This window comes from Saccopteryx bilineata, chromosome 3 (genome assembly GCF_036850765.1).
Source record: "Saccopteryx bilineata isolate mSacBil1 chromosome 3, mSacBil1_pri_phased_curated, whole genome shotgun sequence".
In the NCBI taxonomy this organism is placed as follows: domain Eukaryota; kingdom Metazoa; phylum Chordata; class Mammalia; order Chiroptera; family Emballonuridae; genus Saccopteryx; species Saccopteryx bilineata.
Genome location: NC_089492.1, coordinates 223016761 through 223043428, shown reverse-complemented (window position 1 = coordinate 223043428; position 26668 = coordinate 223016761). Strand labels below are relative to the sequence as shown.

At 39.6% G+C, this 26668-nt stretch overlaps 1 protein-coding gene across 3 annotated transcripts in view; it reads left to right on the top strand.

Annotated features, from left to right (window-relative positions):
* The window catches only part of AK5 (adenylate kinase 5), a 245648-nt gene that overhangs the window by 122973 nt on the left and 96007 nt on the right, over positions 1 to 26668 (top strand). The window lies entirely within an intron of this gene.

Genomic DNA, 26668 nt, shown 5'->3' with positions numbered 1-26668 from the left:
ACAGCAAGTGACAACAGGATTATTTGTCTTTTATATTTAGGGACAGAGTTTTATTATAAAAGTATCAGTTTATTATATGGACACCGGTTGTATTGGATTAGAGCTCACCCTAACGATTAGCATCGGAGATTCTCAAAGGCTCGTACTCTGCTTAGACTTACAGGATCACTTGAGTGTCCCATTTAGGGGCTTTACTCCCAGTGATCCAAATAACCTTCATGGTGGCAGTGAGAAACCCTGAAAATGTAGTAAGTTTTAGGATGGAGGAGCATGTCCTATGTCATGAATTTATGACTTGAGCTAAAGCAGGGCATAGCCACTTTTATAGGCATGGTGTTAAAACTTAAAAACAAAATAAATATAGGAGGCAGAAAGAAGAGAGGTAGTGCACTTTGTTAATACTGTTTGGTATCCATGCTTTAATTGCATGACATTTCTAAGATGATAACTTGGATATCAAATGAACCTAAAAACCATAAATAACGATCTGGGTCAGTGTTTAAAGTATGCATTTCACACAAGCCTTGAAAGCCATGGAACCTGAAACAGATATATCATCCTTACTAAAATTCAGGTAGATACTGCTGGCCGTGTTTTAAAAATGGAGAAACTCAGACCCAGAGAGGTTAAATAAATCACCTGGGTCAGAGAGATACAAATTTTGGTTTACATAAGCTACCACACCATGCTTCTGGGAATAATCATGAGAGGCCAGTCCGGAGGGGCCCTGGCAAGTGTAGGCTTTATTCTATAGGAAATAAAGAGGCCCTGAATATTTTTGAGCAAGATGTAGGCAAGATCAGCCCAGTGCTGGTATGTGGAACGCTGTGACCAGAAGACCAGACCAGAGCTCGACAAAGAAGCAGCTATTACAATATTCCAGCTAGGAGATGAGAGTGACTTGAACTATAGCAATGACAGCAACAACGGAAAGGAAGGATATTACAATGTGACAGATGGTAAAAACTTAAGGATTCACAATACTTTCATTTTAAAGAACTTTGAAAAAATTTTTTTATCCCAGTTGACACTGGAAATTTCTAGAATGTCATTACAGCCCATCAAAGCCTTTGATTAGCATGAGCTAATAATAATCACTGTTGATTTACCAAGTTGACAAGTGCAAGCAAAGAACCTCAATGACGATTTTAGTTGCTTTTGGAGCATTTCTGCGGATAAAAGTGCGGTTTCCGTTAGGCATTCCAAAATACGGAAGACCTAGGAAAGTAACTTCTGGATGCTTATCACTGCTCTCTGAAACCCCAGGAGACTCCCAAGTTGGAAACTACGGATGGGACCCAGAATATCTCTGTTTACAGGTGAAGAGACTTATCCTTTGACAAATTCCAAATCACATTTCACATTATTCACAAAATGGAGCTGGAACAAACCTCCTGAATCTTGTTTAAAATTAGTTACATTCTGCTGAGAATTAACAAGACCTGGTGTTTGGCTAGTGGCACTTTGGAGGAAAAACGAAGTAGCTAAAAAGCAAGTAATGATCCCCTTATTTCTTTTGCTCAAGACTGTGTTTTCCATTATTAAAAGTTTGCTTAAAGCAAGATAAACCATTATTTCTGGTTTAAAATTGGCTGCTAAAACTACCACCTGGATATTTTTTCTAACATTGATTTCTCCGCTGCATATTTTCTCATTATTCTGTCATTTTAAACAAGAATAAGCATTACTGTTTCTTGATTCATTCTGACATCATGATACATTAATAATCATATTGTTTAAAAGTTTCATTGTTATTGGCCCTGGCCGGTTGGCTCAGCGGTAGAGCGTCGGCCTAGCGTGTGGAGGACCCGGGTTCGATTCCCGGCCAGGGCACACAGGAGAAGCGCCCATTTGCTTCTCCACCCCTCCGCCGCGCTTTCCTCTCTGTCTCTCTCTTCCCCTCCCGCAGCCAAGGCTCCATTGGAGCAAAGATGGCCCGGGCGCTGGGGATGGCTCTGTGGCCTCTGCCTCAGGCGCTAGAGTGGCTCTGGTCGCAACATGGCGACGGCCAGGATGGGCAGAGCATCGCCCCCTGGTGGGCAGAGCGTTGCCCCTGGTGGGCGTGCCGGGTGGATCCCGGTCGGGCGCATGCGGGAGTCTGTCTGACTGTCTCTCCCTGTTTCCAGCTTCAGAAAAATGAAAAAAAAAAAAAAAAAAAGTTTCATTGTTATTATATAAAAAAAAATGGGACCTTAACAGACTCAAAGTTTGAATCCCACTTATTCCACTCTATGACCTTTTTTCCTTCCATAACTCTGCAACCAGAGTATCACAAGTTTTGGGTATTAATTGCTTATTCAGACCAACCTCAAAGATCTCTAAAGAGATGTTCATATTTTATGGTAAAAGTCAAGGTGCTATATTATTAGCAAATGGTTGTCATTAAAGGGAAGGGTAAGTGAATCAGCAGTCACAGATTATCTGTCCCTGTCAAGTGTGACATTTAGGGAACAAATTAATATGTGTATTTTCGTATTGTCACCTCAGTCATTCATGTTCTCTCTCTCTCTCTCTCTCTCTCTCTCAACTGTTCTCAGCATTTAGGTAAAGGCTTTGCTGCTAAATCTTTAACTTCTCAAAGTAACCCAAGTTCACACAAAATATTCTGTAACTTACCTCTCCTTTTTCACATTAAGTATTCCTCTTGTATGGTAAACTATGACAGTTTAGAATGAAGTGTAGGAGAAATACTTTTAAAATCCTGTCAGCTACATAAAGCCTGAGCTATTAATGTACTACTGAAAATAAAGTGTGGGAAGGATGAGATCTACCGTATTTCCCCATGTATAAATGCACCTTAATTATGGGGCCCAAAATTTGAAAAAAAAAAGTATTATATAAAGTAATTAAACTCAAGTTTTATTTATTATGAAATTCATACAAACCCTCATCACTGTCAAAACTCCCATCCATTAGCTTGTCCTCATTTGTGTCTGATAACGAATCACTGTCTTCATACATTGCCTCATCCTCAGTTCCATCTATGGCATTTGAAATGCTGCACTTCTTAAATGACTTAACAATGATCTCAATCTTGATATTATCCCAGGATCTTTTCATTCAAGTACAAACTTCTCCTATAGTTGGTTTCTTCACTCTTCCTTGCTGGTGTCAAATTGTCCCCAGAAGACTTCATCCATTGGTTCCATTCGTCTCTAATGGCAACTTTGAAGGGTTTGTTAATGCTGACATCACGTGGTTGTAACTTGGATGTCAAGCTTCCAGGTATGACAGCAAGTTTTGTTTTTTGTTCTACAACAATCTTCTTCATGTTTTTTGTTACGTATGCCCTGAACTGATAAAGCACCAATAGGGCAGGTTTGCATAAGAGCCCACCTGGTCTCCTTCTCCAAACTTTCTCAAACCAGATTTTCATCCCATCCTGATCCATTCAACCCTTATCATGAACATGGACAATCACTCCTTGAGGAATGTCTCCTTTTGGCATTGCTTTGTGTTTGAAAATCAGCATAGGAGGCAGCCTGATTTCATTGGCACAACAAGCTAGAACAACTGTATAATGGCTCTTTCCATGTCCACTTGTCTTCATAGTTATAGTTTTCACCCCCTTCTTATCAACAGTTCTGTTACTTGGGACATCAAATTGAGGGGGACTTCATCCATATTTGCAGTCTGTCCCAACTCAAACTGATGTTTAGAGAAGAGCAGAAATTGTAAATTCAGTCTTGAACAGTTGTGTTAAATCAGCCCCAGGGCATCCAAGTAAAGAGGACCCCACTCTCAGGGAGTCTGATGGATGGAGCTCCCACAGAGAGTGTGGGGGGAAGAGAGCTGGGTCAAGACAGAAACAACAATCCCAACACAAAGTCTGAAGGGAGAAAAAGAGCCTGCAAAAGATGAGGAGAGGACATACTTTTGGGGCAAGTGATTGGCACATTAGAGTGATATAATTGCTTATTTCAGCTTTACTATAGAGCAATGCTATTTAATGGTGTCACTTCAAGTAAAACACCTGTTTATTTCTCATTTTATCCATATGCCTTTTACTTTGGCTGACACTGTATAACCTTTTTAGTAAATACAACACGAAGATGCCAATAGTTCTTTCTGAATATCAAAGAGAAATAAAATCAAAGAAAGGACCCATAGGAATAGCTACATGCACTACATGCAAGGACCTTCTGCTCATAGCTTTCAGGCATCTTTTGGGCAAGTCTGGTGCCTGTACACATGCTTAGTCCATCCCATTTCATGAACCTGAAGCACCAATTGTGTCTTTCTTTGAAATCAGTAACTTCTTTTTCATCAACAATTCTTCTTGCGTCATGCTGAACCATCTTTGTGGACACAGGAATTCCAATTGCCCTTTGCTCTTCAATCCATATCTCCAATTCCCTCTCTAAATCAGGCCACTTTGCTGACTTGCCTCTCTGGCCTTCTTCTGCCATGGTGTTTTCAGTAGGGTTTTTTTCTCTCATAGCCAGTCTCAGATTGATTTCTCAGTTGGAGGAGGACCAAACTTACATTCAGTAGCATGATTTCCATTCACTTTTGCAAACTGGATCACTTTAACTTGAATTAAGCACTGTATAAAAGTATTTTTCTGAGCCATTTGTGGGCAGAACATTGCAAAACATAAACTACCATAATATACCGGTAACAAGTGCAAAACAATGAGCGCAAAGACAACAAGCGTGAAAAAGTAGGAAGTGCAAGTAAAAAAATCTACAACCACTGTATAAGACGCACCCGGTTTTTAGAGCCCAAATTTTTCGGAAAAGGGTGTGTCTTATATATGGGGAAATATGATACTTAAAAAAAGAAGAGGAAAGAGAAGGAGGAGAAGATTGATTACAGCCTTGAACTTTCTCCACTTGGCCAAAAGGAGAATGTAAAGTGTAAAGGCCCTTTTAGCAGGGTGACTGGGAGAGAGTTCTGTTTCAATGGACAGGTTGAGTCACAGACCACAAGTTATGGATGCAAATTTGGAATCTCAAGGAATTGGAAGGGAAGTATAAGCAAAGAAGGGAGGGCTGGACAAAGAAGAGCTAGCTTATGGAATGGGAACCGTTCTGTCTGGAAAACAGGAGACTTAGTGATAACCAAAAAAACATAATTAAAGCTCTTTAAAGCTTATGGCATTGATCAGAGTAACTGACCTCTTTAACTAAGCTGAAGCCTGAACTGTAAGAGACTGTATTTGGAATCCCTGTGCTGTTGTAAAGCTAGATAGCCTACGGGTGCTTTTCTGACGTTTCCAGAGAGAGGCTGTGAAATTACTTTGATGCCCTGTTGGTGAAAGTCCTGTAAAAAGAAATTGTAGAGATGGGGAAGGAATAGTTGCATTCCCTTTTAAAACATGCAGGCAAGATATTTGCAGATTCTTATTCTAAATGCTGAGAAAGAAAGTAGATGACTCTGGCTACCACAAGAACAGTTTCTGCGCTTCAAAACAGGAAAGAATAAAGAAGGAGAAAAGGTAGTATTATCCAGGGCACAGAGGTTGCCTGGCCCCTCAGAAATGTTGAATTACGTAAGTAGAGTACAGAAAGTGACAGGGAGATGTAGTGAGAAAGAAGAAGACTATAGAAAAGAGGAAGTTAGAGGAAATGAATACCATTTTAGCTTTTTAAGAAAAATGATGATGTGATTAATAAGGAATTTGGATTTGGAGAATTTGGGGAGGTAAAATAATTACTAGTTAATATTTTAACGTATTGTTAGTATTTTGAAAACACAGTTTCTCTAAGATTGTTTTAATATGGAGTATGGTTCACATGGCAGGTGGGTTCTAGCACGAGTCTGCCTGAACTCAGGAGTGAGAAGAGGCCGCAGCTGGACACTTAGGTCTGACTTATCCCTGTGGCTCTGTGATTTGAGGAAGGCTCACCAGTTATGGAGAAGAATTAGCCATTCAATAGGACTGTTGCAGAATTTTAAGACATTCATTCTGTTCCTTTATCATAACAACTTACAATGAGTTATGCTTAGTTTCATTTTTTTAAATGGCCACTTTGAAATAGCATGATCTAACGGTGTGAAATCCCTCCACCACTCACTCATCTAAAATTGTTCATAATTGCACTCTTTGTTATGGTTTATGAAAAAAGATGGGAAAGTTTTGATCAGAGCATATGTTTTACTGTGTGATACATAGTTTTCCAGACTACTCTGTATATCTTGGATGGCTCATTACCAGTATCAGTAAACAGCTGATAAAACTGTTACACCAGACACTTAGGTGAAAGTGGAGAAACCCATTTCAGTTCTTAAATAAGATTTTTGTTCTATTTACTTTATATCCTTTATATAGCATGATTTCTTAGATTTTTTTTAAATAAATTTTTATTAATGGTAATGGGATGACATTAATAAATCAGGGTACATATATTCAAAGAAAACATGTCTAGATTATTTTGTCATCAAATTATGTTGCAAACCCCTCGCCCAAAGTCAGATTGTCCTCCGTCACCCTCTATCTAGTTCTCTGTGCCCCTCCCCCTCCCCTAACTCTCTCCCTCCCTCCCTCCCATGTCCTCCCCCCCCCACCCTTGGTAACCACCACACTCTTGTCCATGTCTCTTAGTCTCATTTTTATGTTCCACCAATGTATGGAATCATGTAGTTCTTGTTTTTTTCTGATTTGCTTATTTCACTCCATATAATGTTATCAAGATCCCACCATTTTGCTGTAAATGATCTGATGTCATCATTTCTTATGGCTGAATAGTATTCCATAGTGTATATGTGCCACATCTTCTTTATCCAGTCTTCTATTGAAGGGCTTTTTGGTTGTTTCCATGTCTTGGCCACTGTGAACAGTGCTGCAATGAACATGGGGCTACATGTGTCTTCACGTATCAATGTTTCTGAGGTTTTGGGGTATATACCCAGTAGAGGGATTGCTGGGTCATAAGGTAGTTCTATTTGCAGTTTTTTGAGGAACCACCATACTTTCCTCCATAATGGTTGTACTACTTTATAGTCCCACCAACAGTGAATGAGGGTTCCTTTTTCTCCACAGCCTCTCCAACATTTGCTATTACCCGTCTTGTTGATAATAGCTAATCTAACAGGAGTGAGGTGGTATCTCATTGTAGTTTTGATTTGCATTTCTCTAATAACTAATGAAGCTGAGCATCTTTTCATATATCTGTTGGCCATTTGTATCTCTTCCTGGGAGAAGTGTCTGTTCATGTCCTCTTCCCATTTTTTTATTGGATTGTTTGTTTGTTTGTTGTTGAGTTTTATGAGTTCTTTGTAAATTTTGGATATTAGGCCCTTATCTGAGCTGTCGTTTGAAAATATCAGTTCCCATATAGTTGGCTGTCTGTTTATTTTGATATCAGTTTCTCTTGCTGAGCAAAAACTTTTAATTCTGATGTAGTCCCATTCATTTATCTTTGCCTTCACTTCTCTTGCCATTGGAGTCAAGTTCATAAAATGTTCTTTAAAACCCAGGTCCATGATTTTAGTACCTATGTCTTCTTCTATGTACTTTATTGTTTCAGGTCTTATATTTAGGTCTTTGATCCATTTTGAATTAATTTTAGTACACGGGGACAGGCTGTAGTCGAGTTTCATTCTTTTGCATGTGGCTTTCCAGTTTTCCCAACACCATTTGTTGAAGAGGCTTTCTTTTCTCCATTGTGTGTTGTTGGCCCCTTTATCAAAGATTATTTGACCATATATATGTGGTTTTATTTCTGGGCTTTCTATTCTGTTCCATTGGTCTGAGTGTCTATTTTTTTGCCAATACCATGCTGTTTTGATTATCGTGGCCCTATAATACAGTTTAAAGTCAGGTATTGTAATGCCCCCAGCTTCATTCTTTTTCCTTAGGATTGTTTTGGCTATTCGGGGTTTTTTATAGTTCCATATAAATCTGATGATTTTTTGTTCCATTTCTTTAAAAAATCTCATAGGGATTTTGATGGGAATTGCATTAAATTTGTATATTGCTTTGGGTAATATGGCCATTTTGATTATATTTATTCTTCCTATCCAAGAACAAGGAATATTTTTCCATCTCATTGTATCTTTTTCGATTTCCCTTAACAATGCTTTGTAATTTTCATTATATAGGTCCTTTACGTTCTTTGTTATGTTTATTCCTAGGTATTTTATTTTTTTTGTTGCAATCGTGAAGGGGATTATTTTTTTGAGTTCGTTTTCTAATATTTCATTGTTGGCATATAGAAAGGCTATGGACTTTTGTATGTTAATTTTGTATCCTGCGACCTTACTGTATTGGTTTATTGTTTCTAATAATCTTTTTGTGGAGTCCTTCGGGTTTTCGATGTATAGGATCATATCATCAGCAAGAAGTGATAGCTTTACTTCTTCTTTTCCGATATGGATGCCTTTTATTTCTTTGTCTTGTCTGATTGCTCTGGCCAGAACTTCTAGCACCACGTTGAATAAGAGTGGAGAGAGTGGACAACCCTGTCTTGTTCCTGATTTAAGGTAGAAAGTCCTCAGTTTTATGCCGTTTAATAGGATGTTGGCTGATGGTTTATCATATATGGCCTTTATCATGTTGAGATATTTTCCTTCTATACCCATTTTGTTGAGAGTCTTAAACATAAAATTGTGTTGTATTTTATCAAAAGCCTTTTCTGCATCTATTGATAAGATCATGTGGTTTTTGTTCTTTGTTTTGTTGATATGGTGTATTACGTTAACCGTTTTGCGTATGTTGAACCATCCTTGAGATTCTGGGATGAATCCCACTTGATCATGATGTATTATTTGTTTAATATGTTGTTGTATTCGGTTTGCCAGTATTTTGTTTAGTATTTTAGCATCTGTATTCATTAGAGATATTGGTCTGTAGTTTTCTTTCTTTGTGCCATCCTTGCCAGGTTTTGGTATGAGGGTTATGTTGGCCTCATAAAATGTGTTTGGAAGTATTGCTTCTTCTTCAATTTTTTGGAAGACTTTGAGTAGAATAGGAACCAAGTCTTCTTTGAATGTTTGATAGAATTCACTAGTATAACCGTCTGGGCCTGGACTTTTATTTTTGGGGAGATTTTTAATAGTCTTTTCTCTTTCCTCCCTGCTGATTGGTCTGTTTAGGCTTTCTGCTTCTTCATGACTCAGTCTAGGAAGGTTGTATTGTTCTAGGAATTTATCCATTTCTTCTAGGTTGTTGTATTTGGTGGCATATAATTTTTCATAGTATTCTACAATAATTCTTTTTGTTTCTATGATGTCTGTGGTGATCTCTCCTCTTTCATTTTGGATTTTATTTATTTGAGTCCTGTGTCTTTTTTCCTTGGTGAGTCTTGCCAAGGGTTTGTCAATTTTGTTGATCTTTTCAAAGAACCAGCTCCTTGTTTTACTGATTTTTCTATAGTTTTTCTGTTCTCTATTTCATTTATTTCTGCTCTGATTTTTATTATCTCCTTTCTTCGGCTGGTTTTGGGTTGTCTTTGTTCTTCTTTTTCTAGTTCCTTAAGGTGTGAAGTTAAGTGGTTTACTTCGGCTCTCTCTTGTTTGTTCATATAGGCCTGAAGTGATATGAACTTTCCTCTTATTACTGCTTTTGCTGCATCCCAGAGATTCTGATATGTCGTATTTTCATTTTCATTTGTCTGTATATATCTTTTGATTTCTGCGCTTATTTCTTCTTTGACCCATTCATTTTTTAGAAGTGTGTTGTTTAGTTTCCACATTTTTGTGGGTTTTTCCCCCTCTTTTTTGCAGTTGAATTCTAGTTTCAAGGCTTTATGATCAGAAAATATGCTTGGTACAATTTCAATTTTTCTAAATTTGCTGATATTGTCTTTGTGGCCCAACATATGGTCAATTCTTGAGAATGTTCCATGTACACTAGAGAAAAATGTATACTCTGTCGCTTTGGGATGAAGTGTCCTGTAGATGTCTATCATATCCAGGTGTTCTAGTATTTCGTTTAAGGCCACTATATCTTTATTGATTCTCTGTTTGGATGACCGATCTAGAGCCGTCAGCGGTGTATTGAGGTCTCCAAGTATGATTGTATTTTTGTTAGTTTTTGTTTTAAGGTCAATAAGTAGCTGTCTTATATATTTTGGTGCTCCTTGGTTTGGTGCATATATATTAAGGATTGTTATGTCTTCTTGATTCAACTTCCCCTTAATCATTATGAAATGACCATTTTTGTCTCTGAGTACTTTTTCTGTCTTGTAGTCAGCATTATTAGATATGAGTATTGCTACGCCTGCTTTTTTTGGGGTGTTGTTTGCTTGGAGTATTGTTTTCCAGCCTTTCACTTTGAATTTGTTTTTATCCTTGTTGCTTAGATGTGTTTCTTGTAGGCAGCATATAGTTGGATTTTCTTTTTTAATCCATTCTGCTACTCTGTGTCTTTTTATTGGTAAGTTTAATCCATTTACATTTAGTGTAATTATTGACACTTGTGGGTTCCCTACTGCCATTTTATAAATTGCTTTCTGTTAGTTTTGTATCTAGTTTGATTCTTCTCTTTTGTTTTTCTATCATTTGTTTTTGTTTGTTTGTGTTCCATACTTCTTTCCTCTGTTGCTACTTTTTTTAAGTCAAGTGTTTTTGTGGTGGTTTTTTTAAGGGTGGTTACCATTAAGTAATGAAAAGGGTACCTACCATATTCATTGTAGTACCCTATCTTATAAGTATTTCTGCACTTCATCATCCTTTGCTACTGTTAATCTCCATCCTCTCCCCCCTTTTTTTCCTTTGTTGTCACAGTTTAAGTTTGGTTTTATTGTGTTCTTGGTGGAGCTGTTACTTGTGGTGTTGTTTTCTTTTGTTCTTTGAATCTGGTTGGAAAACCCCCTTTAGTATTTCCTGGAGTGGGGGCTTTCTGTTGATAAATTCTCTCATCTTTTCTGTATTTGTGAATGTTTTTTTTTTTTTTTTTTTTCATTTTTCTGAAGCTAGAAACAGGGAGAGACAGTCAGACAGACTCCCGCATGCGCCCGACCGGGATCCACCCGGCACGCCCACCAGGGGCGACGCTCTATCCACCAGGGGGCGATGCTCTGCCCATCCTGGGCGTCGCCATGTTGCGACCCTCCTGGGTGTCGCCATGTTGCGACCAGAGCCACTCTAGCGTCTGGGGCAGAGGCCACAGAGCCATCCCCAGCGCCCGGGCCATCTTTGCTCCAATGGAGCCCTGGCTGCGGGAGGGGAAGAGAGAGACAGAGAGGAAGGCGCGGCGGAGGGGTGGAGAAGCAAATGGGCGCTTCTCCTATGTGCCCTGGCCGGGAATCGAACCCGGGTCCTCCGCACGCTAGGCCGACGCTCTACCGCTGAGCCAACCGGCCAGGGCCTGTGAATGTTTTTATATCTCCTTCATACTTGAAGGATAGCTTTGATGGGTATAGTATTCTTGGCTGAAAGTTCCTCTCTTTCAGGGCTTTAAATATTGGGGTCCACTCTCTTCTAGCTTGTAGAGTTTCTGCTGAGAAATCTGATGGTAATCTAATAGGCCTTCCTTTATATGTTGTACTCTTCTTTTCCCTGGCTGCCTTGAGAATTTTTTCTTTGTCATTGGTTTGTGTCATCTTTATTATGATGTGCCTTGGAGTGGGTTTGTTGGGGTTAAGAAAACTTGGTGTTCTGTTTGCTTCTTGATTTTGAGGCTTTAGTTCCTTCCACAGGCTTGGGAAGTTCTCGTCTACTATTTGTTTGAGTATATTCTCCATTCCATTTTCTTTCTCTTCTCCCTCTGATATACCTATTATTCTTATGTTATTCTTTCTGATGGAGTCAGACAATTCCTGTAGGGCTTTCTCGTTTTTTATTATTTTTGAGTCTCTTTCTTCTTCTCTCTGTTGTGCCTCAAGTTGTTTGTCTTCTATTTCACTAATCCTATCTTCAATCTGGGCTGTTCTGTTAGCTAAGCTTGTTACCTCGTTTTTCAGCTCGTGAATTGAGTTTTTCATTTCTGTTTGATTTGTTTTTATAGTTTCAATTTCCTTGGTAATATATTCTTTGTGTTCATTGAGTTGTTTTCTGATCTCCCTATATTGCCTTTCTGTGTTTTCTTGTATATCTCTGAGTATTTTTAAGATTTCTATTTTAAATTCTCTGTCATTTAGCTCCAAGGCTTCCAATATGTTAAGTCTTTTCTCCATAGATTTTTCCACATCTATTTGTGTTACCTCTCTTTCTTTTGTATCCATAATATTCGATTTCCTCTTTCTTATCGGCATCTGAGGGTGGTCTTATTGATAGCACACAGGCGCACTTCCTTGCGGTTTGAAAGAACGTCCCTGTGGTAGATTCCTCCACACCCTCGTCTCTCAGATTCAAGTGATAACAGTCCTTTCGCTATCAGTTTGTGTGGAACTCCGGAATGCTCCGAGGATAAATTTTTCTGTTTCTAGTTGATAAATTTGTTGTGATTTAGGGGAGAGCTGTCGGACGTGCTGCTCACGGCGCCATTTCCGTGATGTCACTCCCCAAAAGGGCCGATTTCTTAGATTTAAAGGTTAAGAAAGTTCAAAAGAAGATAAGGCAGTAAGGAAAGGCAGAGTAAAGGCTTAATATGAATACTGAAAATGTCTGTGCCCAGTCACTTAAGAACAACAAATTATTTTCATCTATGCATTTTAAAGGAGCTCTAGAAATTTTTGGTTAGTCATTATTGATGTATCTACTTGAAAGCTGTGTTATCAAAATTGTTATGGAAATAATACATGGGCATGTTTTGTCTTGGGCTGGATTCTGTGGAGGCAGAGACCCTGAGGGGCTACTGAGGGAGTGCTCTCCCATTCCTTCATGGAGACAGGAAACAGGAGAGTAGGGGAAGAAGGCAGACAAATAATTGATTTCAGGAGCATTCCAGCCTCAGCCTGATCTCACCAGCAGCTCCGTCCATGGAATTGCAGAGATGGCCCAGGGATTAGGGGCTGCTGCCAGGTGATACCCATCAGCCACGAGCCTGGGGGTAAGCTGTTAGCAGCCAACACTTGTAACACCTGGGAATAGGTGTACCAACCTCATATATATATATATATTTGTCTCCATGTAACATGTCCTCAGACTGTCAGAGTTGCACAGTGCCTGTCCTTAGCAGGTGTTCAGTTAAATAGCTAGTGCGAGATACTACAGAAAAGACACTGAAGAAGTAGATAACAAGAAATAGATAATAACTAACATTTATAAGGCATTTGCCATGTACAGACATCATGCATGGATAATTTTGTGAAGCAGGAACTGTTGTGCCTCATCTTACACCTCCAGAAACTGAGGTGGAAACTGAAATGTTTTCCAAAGCCACATAGCTAACGTAAGAGCCCACCCTCTTAGCCTCTTCATTATGCCAAATGCTCAGAAATGAAGAAGGTGAAATAAATGGGAAAAAACAAATATTAAAAACCACTGACCTTGGGTCATATATACCTTCATAGAGTGGCTTTGTTTTCCTTTAAAAGATAGAATTAACAGCTATATCTCTCTCCTTCTAGAAGGCCAGGTATGTAGACTCCAAGATGACTCTTGAATAAAAAATTCCAGAATCTTTGGATCTGGAAATATCCAGAAGATTCCCAATCATTTTGTTTGTTACGTGAGAAATTAACCATTGAATATAGAGATAGGTGATTATACATTCTACATTGGTTGGTTACATCTAGGCCTGGCAGTAATTAAAAATATGCTATGAATATCATTGGAAGGTATGAGATTAAAATGGATGTTTATTATTTTTTGGCATTTCTCCAAGGCTTGAGTTTCTAAACTCAAAATCCCAAGAATCTTATTCGGAAAAAGCCTCCAACACATTTTGGAGTCATTATAATGAGTCGTTTCACCCTCTTTCTGGATAATTACTGGTTTGCTCTGTGCTGTATATGACATAACCCACTTAAAGTTAAAGGCAAATCCCTCTGTAATTCATTTGATATATTAAAGAAAACCTTAAAATAACACATTTTGAGTGAATACTAATATGATCTTGAAGTGTGTTAAGTATCTGGCTACCTACAAATCTTTACAAATTACATATCATTTTATAAAGAGAACCTTTATTGATTTCTCTTCGATGTGTGCTCAGAATTATGGCCAACCTGCTCAGCTGTCTGTCCTCCAGCTGTGTTCACTGTGACAAGGCAAACGCAGGCTCAGAATCTGCACATTCATAGTAATTGTTCTGACTCTTCCAACAAGACAGCTAAGTAGGTCATGATTTTATGCCAAAAGGAAATGGCTTTCTAGTGGCCAAAAGACTGCTTTTTACATATTCTGTGGAAACCGGTTATGGTGATCTAGTACTAACATCCTTGCTATAGTTGTACTCATTTCTAATTCACTATTTACCCACAATCTCCTCTTTTGCTTTCCTACACAGGAAATAGTGGTGAGATTTCTTTTGAAATGTTTTAAAATTCAAGAAAGCATTTTTGATACAGTTATTGCTAGCTTTCGGGGTAAACACAAATCTAGCCTGGTTTTTAGGGCATGATTTTTGTAATACCTTATATTTCTTGAGATAAACATTCATTTATCTATTCATTTATTCACTTGCACAGCACCTTGTCTAGGTTGGTGACTGTTTGGTTCAGAAGAGATTGTGGGAAAGTGGAAAAGAGGTGCTGATCAGGGGGGAGTTGTTGCTATTGTGGCTTTTATTTCCTTTACCAATGTTGTCATGGTATTTATAAAATAAACATAAACCAGGGGGATTTTCAAAAAGCAATAATGAGACCCAGGAAGTTGTCAGAAAGAGATGTAAATCATTTTGGACTTAAGATGATTTATCTGATTTTTAAGTATTTCCACAAAATGGGATTCTACATAGACAATTATTTGTTCCCCCAATAGAGTAATACGTATCACTTTTTCTGAAATTTACTGTGTGCCAGTTTTATAGTAATTGTGGATTCTCCTACTTAATCCCTTTAGCAATCTGCCATCATACGACTGAGGCACTATGGCTATCACCATTTTATGGATGAGAAAAGAGACTTAGAGAATCAGTAATGCCTCGAGAGTTACACAACTAATAATGGTAGGGCTAGGATTTGAATCCGCATGTTCTAGCTTAAGAGTCTCACTCCACACCTTATCACTTCCCTTGAGCATCACATGCGGTCAAAGCAAACAGTGCATTGTTGTTGACATGATTGAGAAACCTAATTTTCCAACCAGATTAAAAATAGTGTAGATCTTGCTGAGTGTTTTCTAAATGATAAATTGTTATCAGATAAAGAATATCTTTACTAGCTCTGGTGGGGCAGCCAAAAACTCAGACAAGGACTTTTATGAGTCCTGAATACTTTGGGCTCAAATGCCGTGTCTTAATAACATTTTCTTTTATCCTCAACCCCACCCACCCTACATTTTCATCTTAATCCCCCTTCCCACTCTGAGAAGAAACCAATTAATCCTCCTTTCAACTCTGATCTCCACTATACTTTTCCATACAGCTCTGTTCCAGCCTTTTTTCTATATTAATGTTACCATTCAAATTAATGTCCCCTTCAGTGGATTGTGAATTCTTTAAGGGCAAGAGTCCTATTTTACTGAGCACTGAACCTTCAATCCATGGCATATAGGAGATGCACAGTAAGTGTTTTCTTAGTGAATGAATTAATAAAAGTTTCCAAACCCTCAATAGGGTCACTTTCTCACTTACCTAAAATGAAAGTTCCTACTTAGACAGGGAGAGGACATTCATTCATAACAGGCAAAAACACAATCCATACTAGTATTATCTGCTACTAGAGCAAAACATCTTTGCATACTACACCAACAGCAGATGTTAAGTCCTCAGTAAATATTTGTGGAGGAAATGAAAACCTTCTATCAAGCTTACAAATTCAAGAATTTACTAGGGAATAGAGAAACTGATTGTTAACTCACAGCTAGCTTTTAAAAGACACAGGACCTAAGAATATTCACAACTAGTGATCTTTAAATCTGGAGTTTCCTCAGTAATATTCTCTTCATCCACTATTAGGGGGGTGATAAATATGGGGATCTGCATCTCCTGTAACTGCTCTTGATGAAGAGTTGCAATTGAAGAAAGGAAAAAAGACTAGAGACATCTTGGGAGAGTTCGAGTGTGGCGTTGGCCCCCTAGACTGCTGGGGAAAGGGTGAATTCTCTGCTTTAAAATAGGGGCAGGGCTTTGTTTGGAAGGAAAGGGGTCTTGTGGGATGTGATAAATTTTCTAGATGTCCTCCAAAGTCATTTTTCCATTTTGCAAAAGCTGACACATTGCCTTTGCTTTTGTGTGATCAAAGCCGCTTCATTCCATGAGCTTGCAGGTTGCATTTGAAGTTGGGATTAATTTTGTTTTTCTCTGGCTCAGCTTTTTGCCCTGAGGCTTCTAACAGATTTTTGTAGACTTGGGTCTCCATTGGGGGGGAAGAAAGGGCGAGTCTGATCTTCCCAGGGCCTAAATTAGCCCCTAGTCAAGCATCTGGCTCGCATCTGGCTCGCGGGCGGTGCAGCAGTTTCTTGGGGCTTCCAGGGTACCATTTAATGCACTGTAGCAAGAGACACTTGAGCACTGGAGAGAATGGAGCCTGTAATTAAGAAGGTTCCAAATGTCACACGAGGCTGAAATTTGACTTCTGAGCCTGTTAACTAATTTTTTTAGTGTGGAAGCTTTCTTGGCAAAGGTTTAAATCTTTATCCCACCGCCTGTAGTTTTATATAACTTCAAATTTTTGGAACTTGAAATAAGAAGGAAAAAGGGTATGTTAATTAATTGAATTTTCTGGTTTATTCAATTTGTTGAGCATTTGTTGTCTAACTGCTGGGCTCAGAACCCTGCTAGGTGCAGCGGAGAAAAAATAGGATTTGCACAACGTGCCTCTTGTCTACAATGAGTATATCTTGTATTTCCTTCTTCGTTTTCTTCTCTTTACCTTTATCAAATCTTTTTAGAGTATTTTTTACCTCACTGGTGCCTTAATAAGTTTGAAAAAGCTAATAACATTTAATCTCCCTCTGTGTATTTTTAGTGCTCAGCACACACCTGACATAAAGCAGGTGTTCAAGAAATCTTTATTGAATTGACTTGCACCGTGGAGGCAAGAGAAGAAATTGGATAGAATCTATAGTGATTCTAAGACGTATTCTAAAACTTTATTTGACAAAATCCATTATATCAATCTATTTGCTGGGTTACAGGTCTATTTTATAGTTAACTTGAAGTGAGAAGCAATGCATCACATAGTAATATCATCTTAATGTAATATTAAATCCTTTTTGGCATCTACTAATTTATTTAACAACTTAATTTTATTTCACTTTTTCCCTAGCTTTATTGAGATATAATTGACATATAAAACTGTATAAGTTTAAGGTGTAGAACATGATTTGATGCGTGTATTTATTGTGAAACGATTACCTTAGTGAGGTCAGTTAACACCTTCATCACCTCACATAATTATTTTGTACATGTATGAGGTGACACTTAAGATCTGCCTCAGTCATCCCTCACCATATTACGGTTCACATTTCACAGTCTCACTGTATCAAGGACTTTTAAATTGTATATATTTAATTTTGTATCGCTGATTTTTCATTTTATCACGGGCTTTTGAAATACATAGATATTTTTATATTTATTATTTTAATTATTTTAAAAATAAAATAAGCATTTTCTAGCCTAAAAAAATTGAAAACAATATAAAATATAAGAAATATTAATTAAAACATTTTAAAAGAATATTAAATAGAAATAAAATACATAACATACAGCAGATGAGTGGACAAAGACTCACGTGTATGGAAAACATACATACGGCTGCTTCCACTTGAGCTAGTTTGCCCACATGAGATCATACATGGCACACTATTGGCTGATGGATGGGAGGCGACCAACCAGAGCACTGTGTTCTGTATCCTGGGTGCTGATTGGCTCAGTGACCATAACCTTAAAATATATATAAATTATAAAATAAGTATAAGGTCACTTCTTCAAGGATTTTTGCCTATTGGTGTGGGGGTTCTGGAACCGAACCCCCATTATAGACAAGGGACCTCTGTATATAATATGATAGTGTTAACTATATAGTCAGCATGCTGTACATTAGATCCCCAGACCTTATTTGTCCTACAACTGGGAGTGTGTGCCCTCTGATCAACATCTCCTCATCCCCCCAACCCCTAGAAACCACCATTCTATTCTCTGTTTCTATGAGTTTGACTTTTTTTTTTAGATTCCACATGCAGCAACTTAATTTTGCATGAGTTCTATCACAGTGCCTACAGGTCAGTGAGCAAAATATCAGGCACTTGATATCCATATATGATCTGGATATGGTCAGAATGAGGATATCTGTTTAGATCGCTAGCTGAGCCTGAACTTTTTAAATAATCAGCTACTGCAGCTGCCTACCCGTCAGCTCAGGAACTGTTTCAGATCCCAATTCTCACCACAAACTTGGATTATTTACACTTTGGTACTTTTCTCTCCTCAACAACCTTATGCTATGACCTAAGATCTAGCCTTTTTCTTCTAATTAGAGGTGGCCTGCCTTTGGAAACACCATCCCTTAAAGGAGCCCTGGAAAGGAGTCTGGGATGCTGCCTCTTGGTCAGAGGGGAGCTGAAGGCCTGACAGGGGTGTGGCAGGGGCCGTGGGGCCAGGCCACAGAGCCAGGCCATGCCTTGGGTGCTGGTCAAGTGTGTCCTGGGGCAGAACTGCTGTGGCTGCTACAGGAAGTGCCAACCAGAGATGGGCCTATGTCAGCAACCTAGTCGCCAGTGCCAGAAAGGCTCTTAGAAAGAGGCTAGGCCCACTCCTCCTTTGATCACTGAGGTAGGACTGAGTAGTAATAAGAGGAGAAAACCAGAATCCCCACTAGATGACTTCAGTCCTCTTGGCAAACTAAAAGGCAGTGCTGTCTGCAGAGAGAAGTTTTAGAAGGCCACTGTGGAGGTACTAGAATCTATAGTAGATAGAGGTTATAGTAGATACAGGATTAAGGGGTAGTAGCCAGCTTCCTAGCTTTAATCTAAAGACTCCCCAGAGAGATCCCTCTTTGTAGTTAGAAAGTCACCTGCCTCTTATGGTCGACTTTGCCTGTCCCTGCTCCTTCTGATGCCCCAAGCCTGTAGGGTGGTTCTTCAGCCAACAACCACAGTCACCTAGCATGGTACACACATCATGTAGAGCAATAAAATCACCTATTATGGCCCCAAAATGGAGAATAAGATCAAGAATATTTGAGTGTATCACATCTGGACCTGGCTTGGTTTGGCTTCTGAGGATTCTCAGAGGTTTGCCCTGGGAGTTTTCCTAAAAGCCCCTGTTTGTTCTGCAAGTGCCCAGCTATGGTCTGAGGCTGCCCCATGGAGCTGAGAGCTGATCCTGACAGCCTGGAGTGGGGGTGGGGGGCTTACAGCTGGATGTGGACAGATGAGGATTCTGTCCTGGCTCAGGCATCTATGTGACCTTAGACAAAGTTATTTAATCTCTGAAGTTCTGTGTTTTGATCTGGGGATAATGACACCCCCTTTTTCTGAATTATTCTTTTTTTATTTTAAGGAGGTGACATTAATAAATCAGGGTACATATGTTCAGAGAAAACATTTCGAGGTTATTTTGACATTTAATTATGTTGCATACCCATCACCCAAAGTCCAATTGTCTTCTGTCACCTTCTATCTGGTTTTCTTTGTGCTCCTCTCCTCATCCCTCCTTCTCCTCCCTCCCCCCTCTTAACCCCCACACTCTTATCCATGTCTCTTAGTCTCATTTTTATGTCCCACCTATGTATGGAATCATATAGTTCTTAGTTTTTTCTGATTTACTTATTTCACTCAGTGTAATGTTATCAAGGTCATTTATGTTGTTGTAAATGATCCGATGTCGTCATTTCTTATGGCTGAGTAGTATTCCATAGTGTATATGTGCCACATCTTCTTTATCCAGTCATCTATTGAAGGGCTTTCTGGTTGTTTCTATGTCTTGGCCACTGTGAACAATGCTGCAATGAACATGGGGCTGCATGTGAGTGACACCCCTTTTTAATAATATTGTAGGTATTGAATGATAAAAGTATATAAAGAAAACCTCTACCAATGCATGGCACTTAAGAGATGCTTTTAAAATAGTAACAGCACCTTGTGCTTTATTCAGCGCCCTTCTTTGTTACTGAGTTCTCATGAAGATCCTGAAAAATACCTTCAGAACTAGTGTAGTGAGAGGATCAACACTCTCTGGATTTAGCCTCTGTTTGGGTCTCTACAGCAGGGTCAGTCAGTCGTTATTACATGGTTAAGGTTTCAGTTAAGGAAAAAATTTTTCCTTAAAACACTTCATAACTATTGCAACAATTTTCTCTGGAATCTCTTTATTGTGTTGACTTTTTCCTGACCAAATTTCCAGATGCCGTTGAGAATCTGACTAGCCAGTGAAATAAAGATTCTGCACAAAAAGCTGAGAAAAGAAGAAACTTTTATTCAGATATACACAGGTTTCTAGAGCTCTGTTCTCACCACGTTGCATACCAGTCATGTCTGGTTTCAAATTGATCTTTCACATTTTGCCTTTATTTCATTCTCTTAGGAAATCTATCCTATACATCTCAGTTTCACAGGGCCATTCCATAAGAATTCTATGGGATTGACCTGCCTTTCTCAGACAGAATATTGTCCCACTTCCCCCACCCTACCTCACCAAATCTGCATAGGTATTTCTTTCTCATTTTGTGATCAACTGTGAGGCTTTAGAAACATGGTTCTCCGGAATAACATAAACCGTCATTACTCCATTGCCGATAACTACAGATTTCACCCCAGTTACCACACATTTTTAAATTATTACTATTTTAGTGCAATCTCCAACTTTTGTTGAAGAAGAACAAAGTCGCTGTAAAGAGAATACCAGACAATCAATCATTTAAAGGGAAGTCTCTAAACCAATAAAAAGAAATTTGAAGGGTAAGTTCTCTGCATGTTGAGGGATCACCCGCAGCAAATGGTGAAAGCCGCTGGTGGAAAGTGTGCTTAATTGAAATCCCTTACTTGAAACCAGGGAGAAGTAAAAAATTCAAGAAGCTGGTTTGATGCTCAGCGGATGATACTTATGGGATATATAAAACTGAGACAATACTAATAACAGAGCCAATTTATTTCCTTCTGAAATGAAAAGACAGAGGAAAACAGGAGGCAGACTGAAGTTTAATAAAAGGTGGAATCTGGAAAGACATTGAACTGATATTCTCCCTTTCAAGTGCATTTACAATTTTAGAGACCGAACATTCTTAGCTAGCAGAGGTAAGAAAGCAGAAAGCCCGGTCTCAGTGGAGAAGATTTGGGCAGCCTTTTGCAGCCAGAACAAAACAAAAACTCATTTCTGCTGTTAAAAATGCAAACCGCCAGTCTCGCTGCCCTGCAGATGGATCCTACTCTCCATACTGCTGTTTCCTTTCCTAACCCAGATAAATTTTGTATGACTTTTGAAAGCTGTTACAACATTTGTTATTCAAGTTAAACGTGTGAGTGAACTAGATAATCTGGTAAACTATCATTTTGAGATTTATAATTGACCTCCCCTAACCTCTGACATTAAATGACACAAAACAGATGATGCAGGCCATATCTGTGAGTTCTTTTTCTCAGAATAAAAAGAGTTTTGTTATGATTGCTAGAGATTATATAACAATCACTGAAAAGATAAAGTGCCTGTCCAATCACAAATTGCAGGGCTGGGAGCAACCTCATACATCATGTGGTCTAGTGGCACACAATTGCATCTGTCCAGGGAAGCTGGTTTCTGACCCATTGAAAGTAAATACACTTTTTTTTGTATTTTTCTGAAGTGAGAAGCAGGGAGGCAAAGAGACAGACTCCCACATGTACCCAACCAGGATCCACTTGGCAAGCTCACTGGGGGTGATGCGCGGCCCATCTGGGGTGTTGCTCTGTTGCAACCGGAGCCATTCTAGCACCTGAGGCAGATGCCATGGAGCCATCCTCAGTGCCTGGGCCAACTTGCTCCAGTGGAGCCTTGGCTGCAGGAGGGGAAGAGAGAGAAAGAGAGAAAGGAAAGGTCGCCTCTCCTGTGTGCCCTGGCCAAGAATTGAACCTGGGACTTCCACACACCGGGCCGATGCTCTACTGCTGAGCCAACCAGCCAGGGCTGAAAGATAAATACACTTTTATTTCTAGAACCTTCATCACCCTTTACCTGTGCTATTATCACTTCTGCTACCCTTTGGATTTTGAAGTTCACAGCACAGCTATTTGAGGCTCAAAACCTTTAAAAAAAAATAAAGGAAAAGCATGACTGTTGAGTATTAAAATACTATTTAGTAACTCCCTTCATGTAGGTGAGGGTTATCAACTTTGGCACCATTGACATTTTGACTGGATAATTCCTTGTTGTGGGGGAGCTGTCTTGTATGCTGCAGGATATAGTAGTATCTTTAACTAGGAGCCTCCCCCTGCCAGTGTGACAACCCAAAATGGCTCCTATCATTGCTAAATATTGGGGTGGAGAGACAAAGTGGATAAAATTACTCCTGGCTGAGGAAATGACATGTATGGTTTGTGCAAAACCAAATATAAATAAAATATTTGATGATGTAAGAGCCAATTCTCCACTAATATACACAGACTCTCCGACATTGAGTGTTATCATTTTGTAAAAATACTTGCTAACAAAGGGGCAGTGGTTCTGAGAGTATTCAATGAGAAGGCTCTCCAAGAACTATATGCCATGTTTTTTGCTAAAAGACTGGAGAGAAGAGTCTCATGCTAGTCCTGGAGTTGTCGAAGTGGGATGCCACAGAAAATAAGGAAATCTGGGTTAAACTCCTACCTGATGTGGGAGTCAATGGGCTTCTGCTGCATCTGCGTGATCCCCCGCTGAGTTGGCAATGCGCGTGTTGCCTGCCTTCCTCAGGGCTCATGTTCATCATCCAAAGTTTAGTAGAGATTAGTGGAAGAATCTATCTAGAATGCAGGCGCTATTTAGCAAATAGCTTTTCTGAATGCTGTTTTACTTTTTGCATTGAACAGTTGGGTACTTTAATCTGTGTCAGAACTAAACATGCCTTTATTCAAATCAGTTGGAGGATAGTATAACTTCTAGGAAGTCTTTTGTATTACTTATTCCAAAATCCCCAAGGTTTAAAAAAAAGTGTGTGTGATGAGGGTGGTGTGAGTACAGTGTACAAAAACAACCAAAGATCCCTAACAGGATGTATGCCCTCAGCCTTAGGGATGCAGACGGAGAAGAAAACGGACTGCAATGCCTGCCAAGCTCTGTGCTGGTAATAAATACAGCGTCTCCTTGGGCCACACAGCACCCCATTAGATAGAAGCTCAGAACAGGGGAAATAATTTGCTCAAGGTCAGACAGCTGCTACAGGGGGAAACAAATTCAAATCAAGTTCTAGGAGAATTGTAAGCTGCTGAGCTCAACTTGCAAACCTCCCCTGTCTTACTTGGCCCCACTGACTGGGCCTCAGTTGCTTGTTGAATGGAGAACTCCGCGCACTGCCATGCCAGCCGGGTCGCCCCCACTGCTGACTGCCCCAGCTGCTTCAGGGTTGAGGGCTGAGCTTCATCATGGCCACCTGGTGGGAGCCCTGCACACACGGCTCCCAGGCCCATGCAGACTACAATGGCTTTGGCTTCTTTCAGCACTTCCAGATGAGATGCAGTGCCGATCCCTAGGACCTGGGTCCGTCTTTCTAGTAGTGCCTCGGGGGCTAGACAACACAACCAAGAAGTGATGGGAGGACTTCACTCCTTGTTAGGGAAAAGTTGGACCCGTGAAAGACAGGAAACAGAAAGGAGCCAGCATGTAAACGCCTCTCCTTTTCTCCTCAACAGACTGTTCTAAGATGCAGTGGGTCCATTTAGTCTTTCTGAAAACTGAGGTAGCTACCAGTTGTGTCTGCTTGTGAAGCTGAGACCCAGCTCAGTAATGTACCACACTAAATTTGCTTTCTTTTCTTCTTTGCCTCACTTCCCTTTTCCCCTCCTGCGTGTGCATGCATGCATGTGTGTGTATGCACGCACACACATACACACACACCATGCACACACATGCACACACACACCATCCCTGATAAAGGTTCACACCTGTAAGTTTTGATATTGGCTTTGTTTTCTAGGGATCCCTAACTAAAATATGAGCATATGCTCTTTTATTTAGAAAATGACAGTGTTCCCACCCATCCCTCAAAAGTCCAGGAATAAAATAAAAACAAAACGCCTCTAAGTAGATGTTACGTCTTACTGATGATAGCTAACAGATATTTTGAAAGAAAAGTAAACAGCTGTGATCTATGGACATGTGAAGCAGTGCATTAAGACAGCACTGTTGAGCCTTTGTCATATCCTTGTGCCTGCCCTGACCACCACCTGCTCTTCTCCCCTTGCTTTCGGACAAAAGAGCTACGTTAATACTTCCTTGAGCAGAAGGCTATCTTTGTCTTACTGAGGCGGTAGATGTAGCCCAGTGGGATGGAAAGAGTCAGTCCTTCTCAATTCAAATCCTAGTTCTCCTGCTTATTAGCTGTGTAACTTGAGAAAGCTATAATACCTCTAAACAGATATTTCCTCACCTGTGAAATAGAAAGTGAACTACCTGCCTCACCTATTCCATCGGCTGCTGTGACATAGTGAAAGCACTTTGAAGCGCTATACAGATGTGCTTTAACTATGTAATGGGAGATAAAGAAATAACTTTCTGATTTTGGTTTCTAAATTTCACTAAAAATAGTGAAACACTTCAGTAGAAAAATATAAAGGAATAAATCATTTAAACTTCTTAAGTATCTTCAAGATAATAATTAAGATGAAAGGTTAAAGACCTTGAACCTTGAGACTCCTGGCAAAAAATAGAATAAGAGAGACTGGATTTTCCCTCCCACATGAAACAAGCACACATATATATGTAATTTTCAAGATTTTGGACATCAGGCAATTAGATGATTCCCCGAGAGAAAGGCAACAAAGGCAGTGAAGTGAACCCTACAACTGCCCCAGCTTACTGCAGGAGAGGGTCCAGGCTACAGTGCAGAGGAAGGAAGCCTGTGGAGGCTGGCACACACCATGACGAGCAGATGGAGCTGAGTGCCCCGGAGACTAAGGTGGCTGCAGGCCAGGGCACAGGGTGTCAGAGATGCGAGAGATGCAGAGACAGGGGACACTGACGATCTGCAGAAGGTTCCCCTCCAATATTCAGCAGAGTACTAATCAGTGCCTGCATGCGAGAGAACTACTTGAAGCTGAGGAAGAAGCCATACAAAAAAATCAGTGGGATCAGTAGCTGGTGCTCACGCCAGGCTTGGACTTGTGCCTATTTCTACCAGTCATGTTGGGAAACCTCTTCATGCTCAAGGCTCTGGGTAGAGGACTTAGAATAGTCTTGCTTCTACAGTGGTCTTAAACTAAACATTACTGTGGTCCAGCCCAACAATCTTAAAATCAAGACCTGGGAGAATTGAGTTGTTTCCAAGTAACTAAACTACATTCCAGAACAAAGCTTTATAATATTTATAGGAATACAAAAATGCCTTGAGTCCAACATGGTCAAAATGGCAATGTGTGGCATCCAATAAAAAAATTACCAGGCATGCAAATAAGCAGGAACATATGGCTCATAATAATAAAAAATATCAAAACTAACTCAGAGCCAACACCAGATGTTGGAATTAGCAGAGAAAGACATTAAAAGTTACTATAATTTTATTTCAGATATTCAAACCTTAAATAGAGACAAAGATATTTTTTGAAAGACAAATCAAACATGTACAGATGAGAACTACAATATCTGAGCTGAAAGATACCCAGGATAGGATTAACAGTATAGCCATACAATGAAATACTACTCAGCAGTGAAAAGGAATAAACTATAGATACAACGTTAACGAATCTCAAAATAATTCTGCTAGCCTGACCAGGTGGTGGCACAGTGGATAGAGCATTGGACTGGGACGTGGAGGACCCAGGTTTGAAACCCCGAGGTCATCTGTTTGAGCATGGGGTCACTGGTTTGAGCATGGGATCATAGGCATGACCTACCCCATGGTTGCTGGCTTGAGCCCGAAAGTTGCTGGCTTGAAGCCCAAGGTCACTGGCTTGAGCCCAACGTCACTGGCTTGATCAAGGGGTCACTTGCTGTGCTGTAGCTTCCCAGTCAAGGCACATATGAGAAAGCAATCAACAACCAAGGTGCAACAGTGAAGAAAGAATTGATGCTTCTCACCTGACCTGTAGTAGCGCAGTGGATAAAGCATCAATCTGGAATACTGAGGTCGCTGGTTCGAAACCCTGGGCTTGCCTGGTCAAGGCATATATGGGAGTTGATGCTTTCTGCTCCTCCCCCTTCTCTCTCTCTTCCTCTTTCACTCTCTCTCTCTCCTCTCTGAAAATTGAATAAAATTTAAAAAAAAATTGATGTTTCTCATCTTTCTCCCTTCCTGTCTGTCTGTCCCTGTTTCTCTCTCTGTCTCTGTCACAAAAGTAATAATAATAATATAATAATAATTCTGCTAGCCCTGGCTGGATAGTTTAGTTGGTTAAAGCATTGTCCCGAAGCACAGAGGTTGCCAATTAGATTCCTGGTCATGGCACATACAGGAATGGATCGATGTTCTTGTATCTCTCTCTCTCCTTCCCTTTCTCACTAAAATCAATCATCAATCAATTGAGCATAATTATAATAATAGTAATAATAATAATAATAATTATGCTAAGTGAAATAACTCAGACAAAAAGATTGCATGCTGTGAAAGCCCTTTTATATGAAATTGTAGAG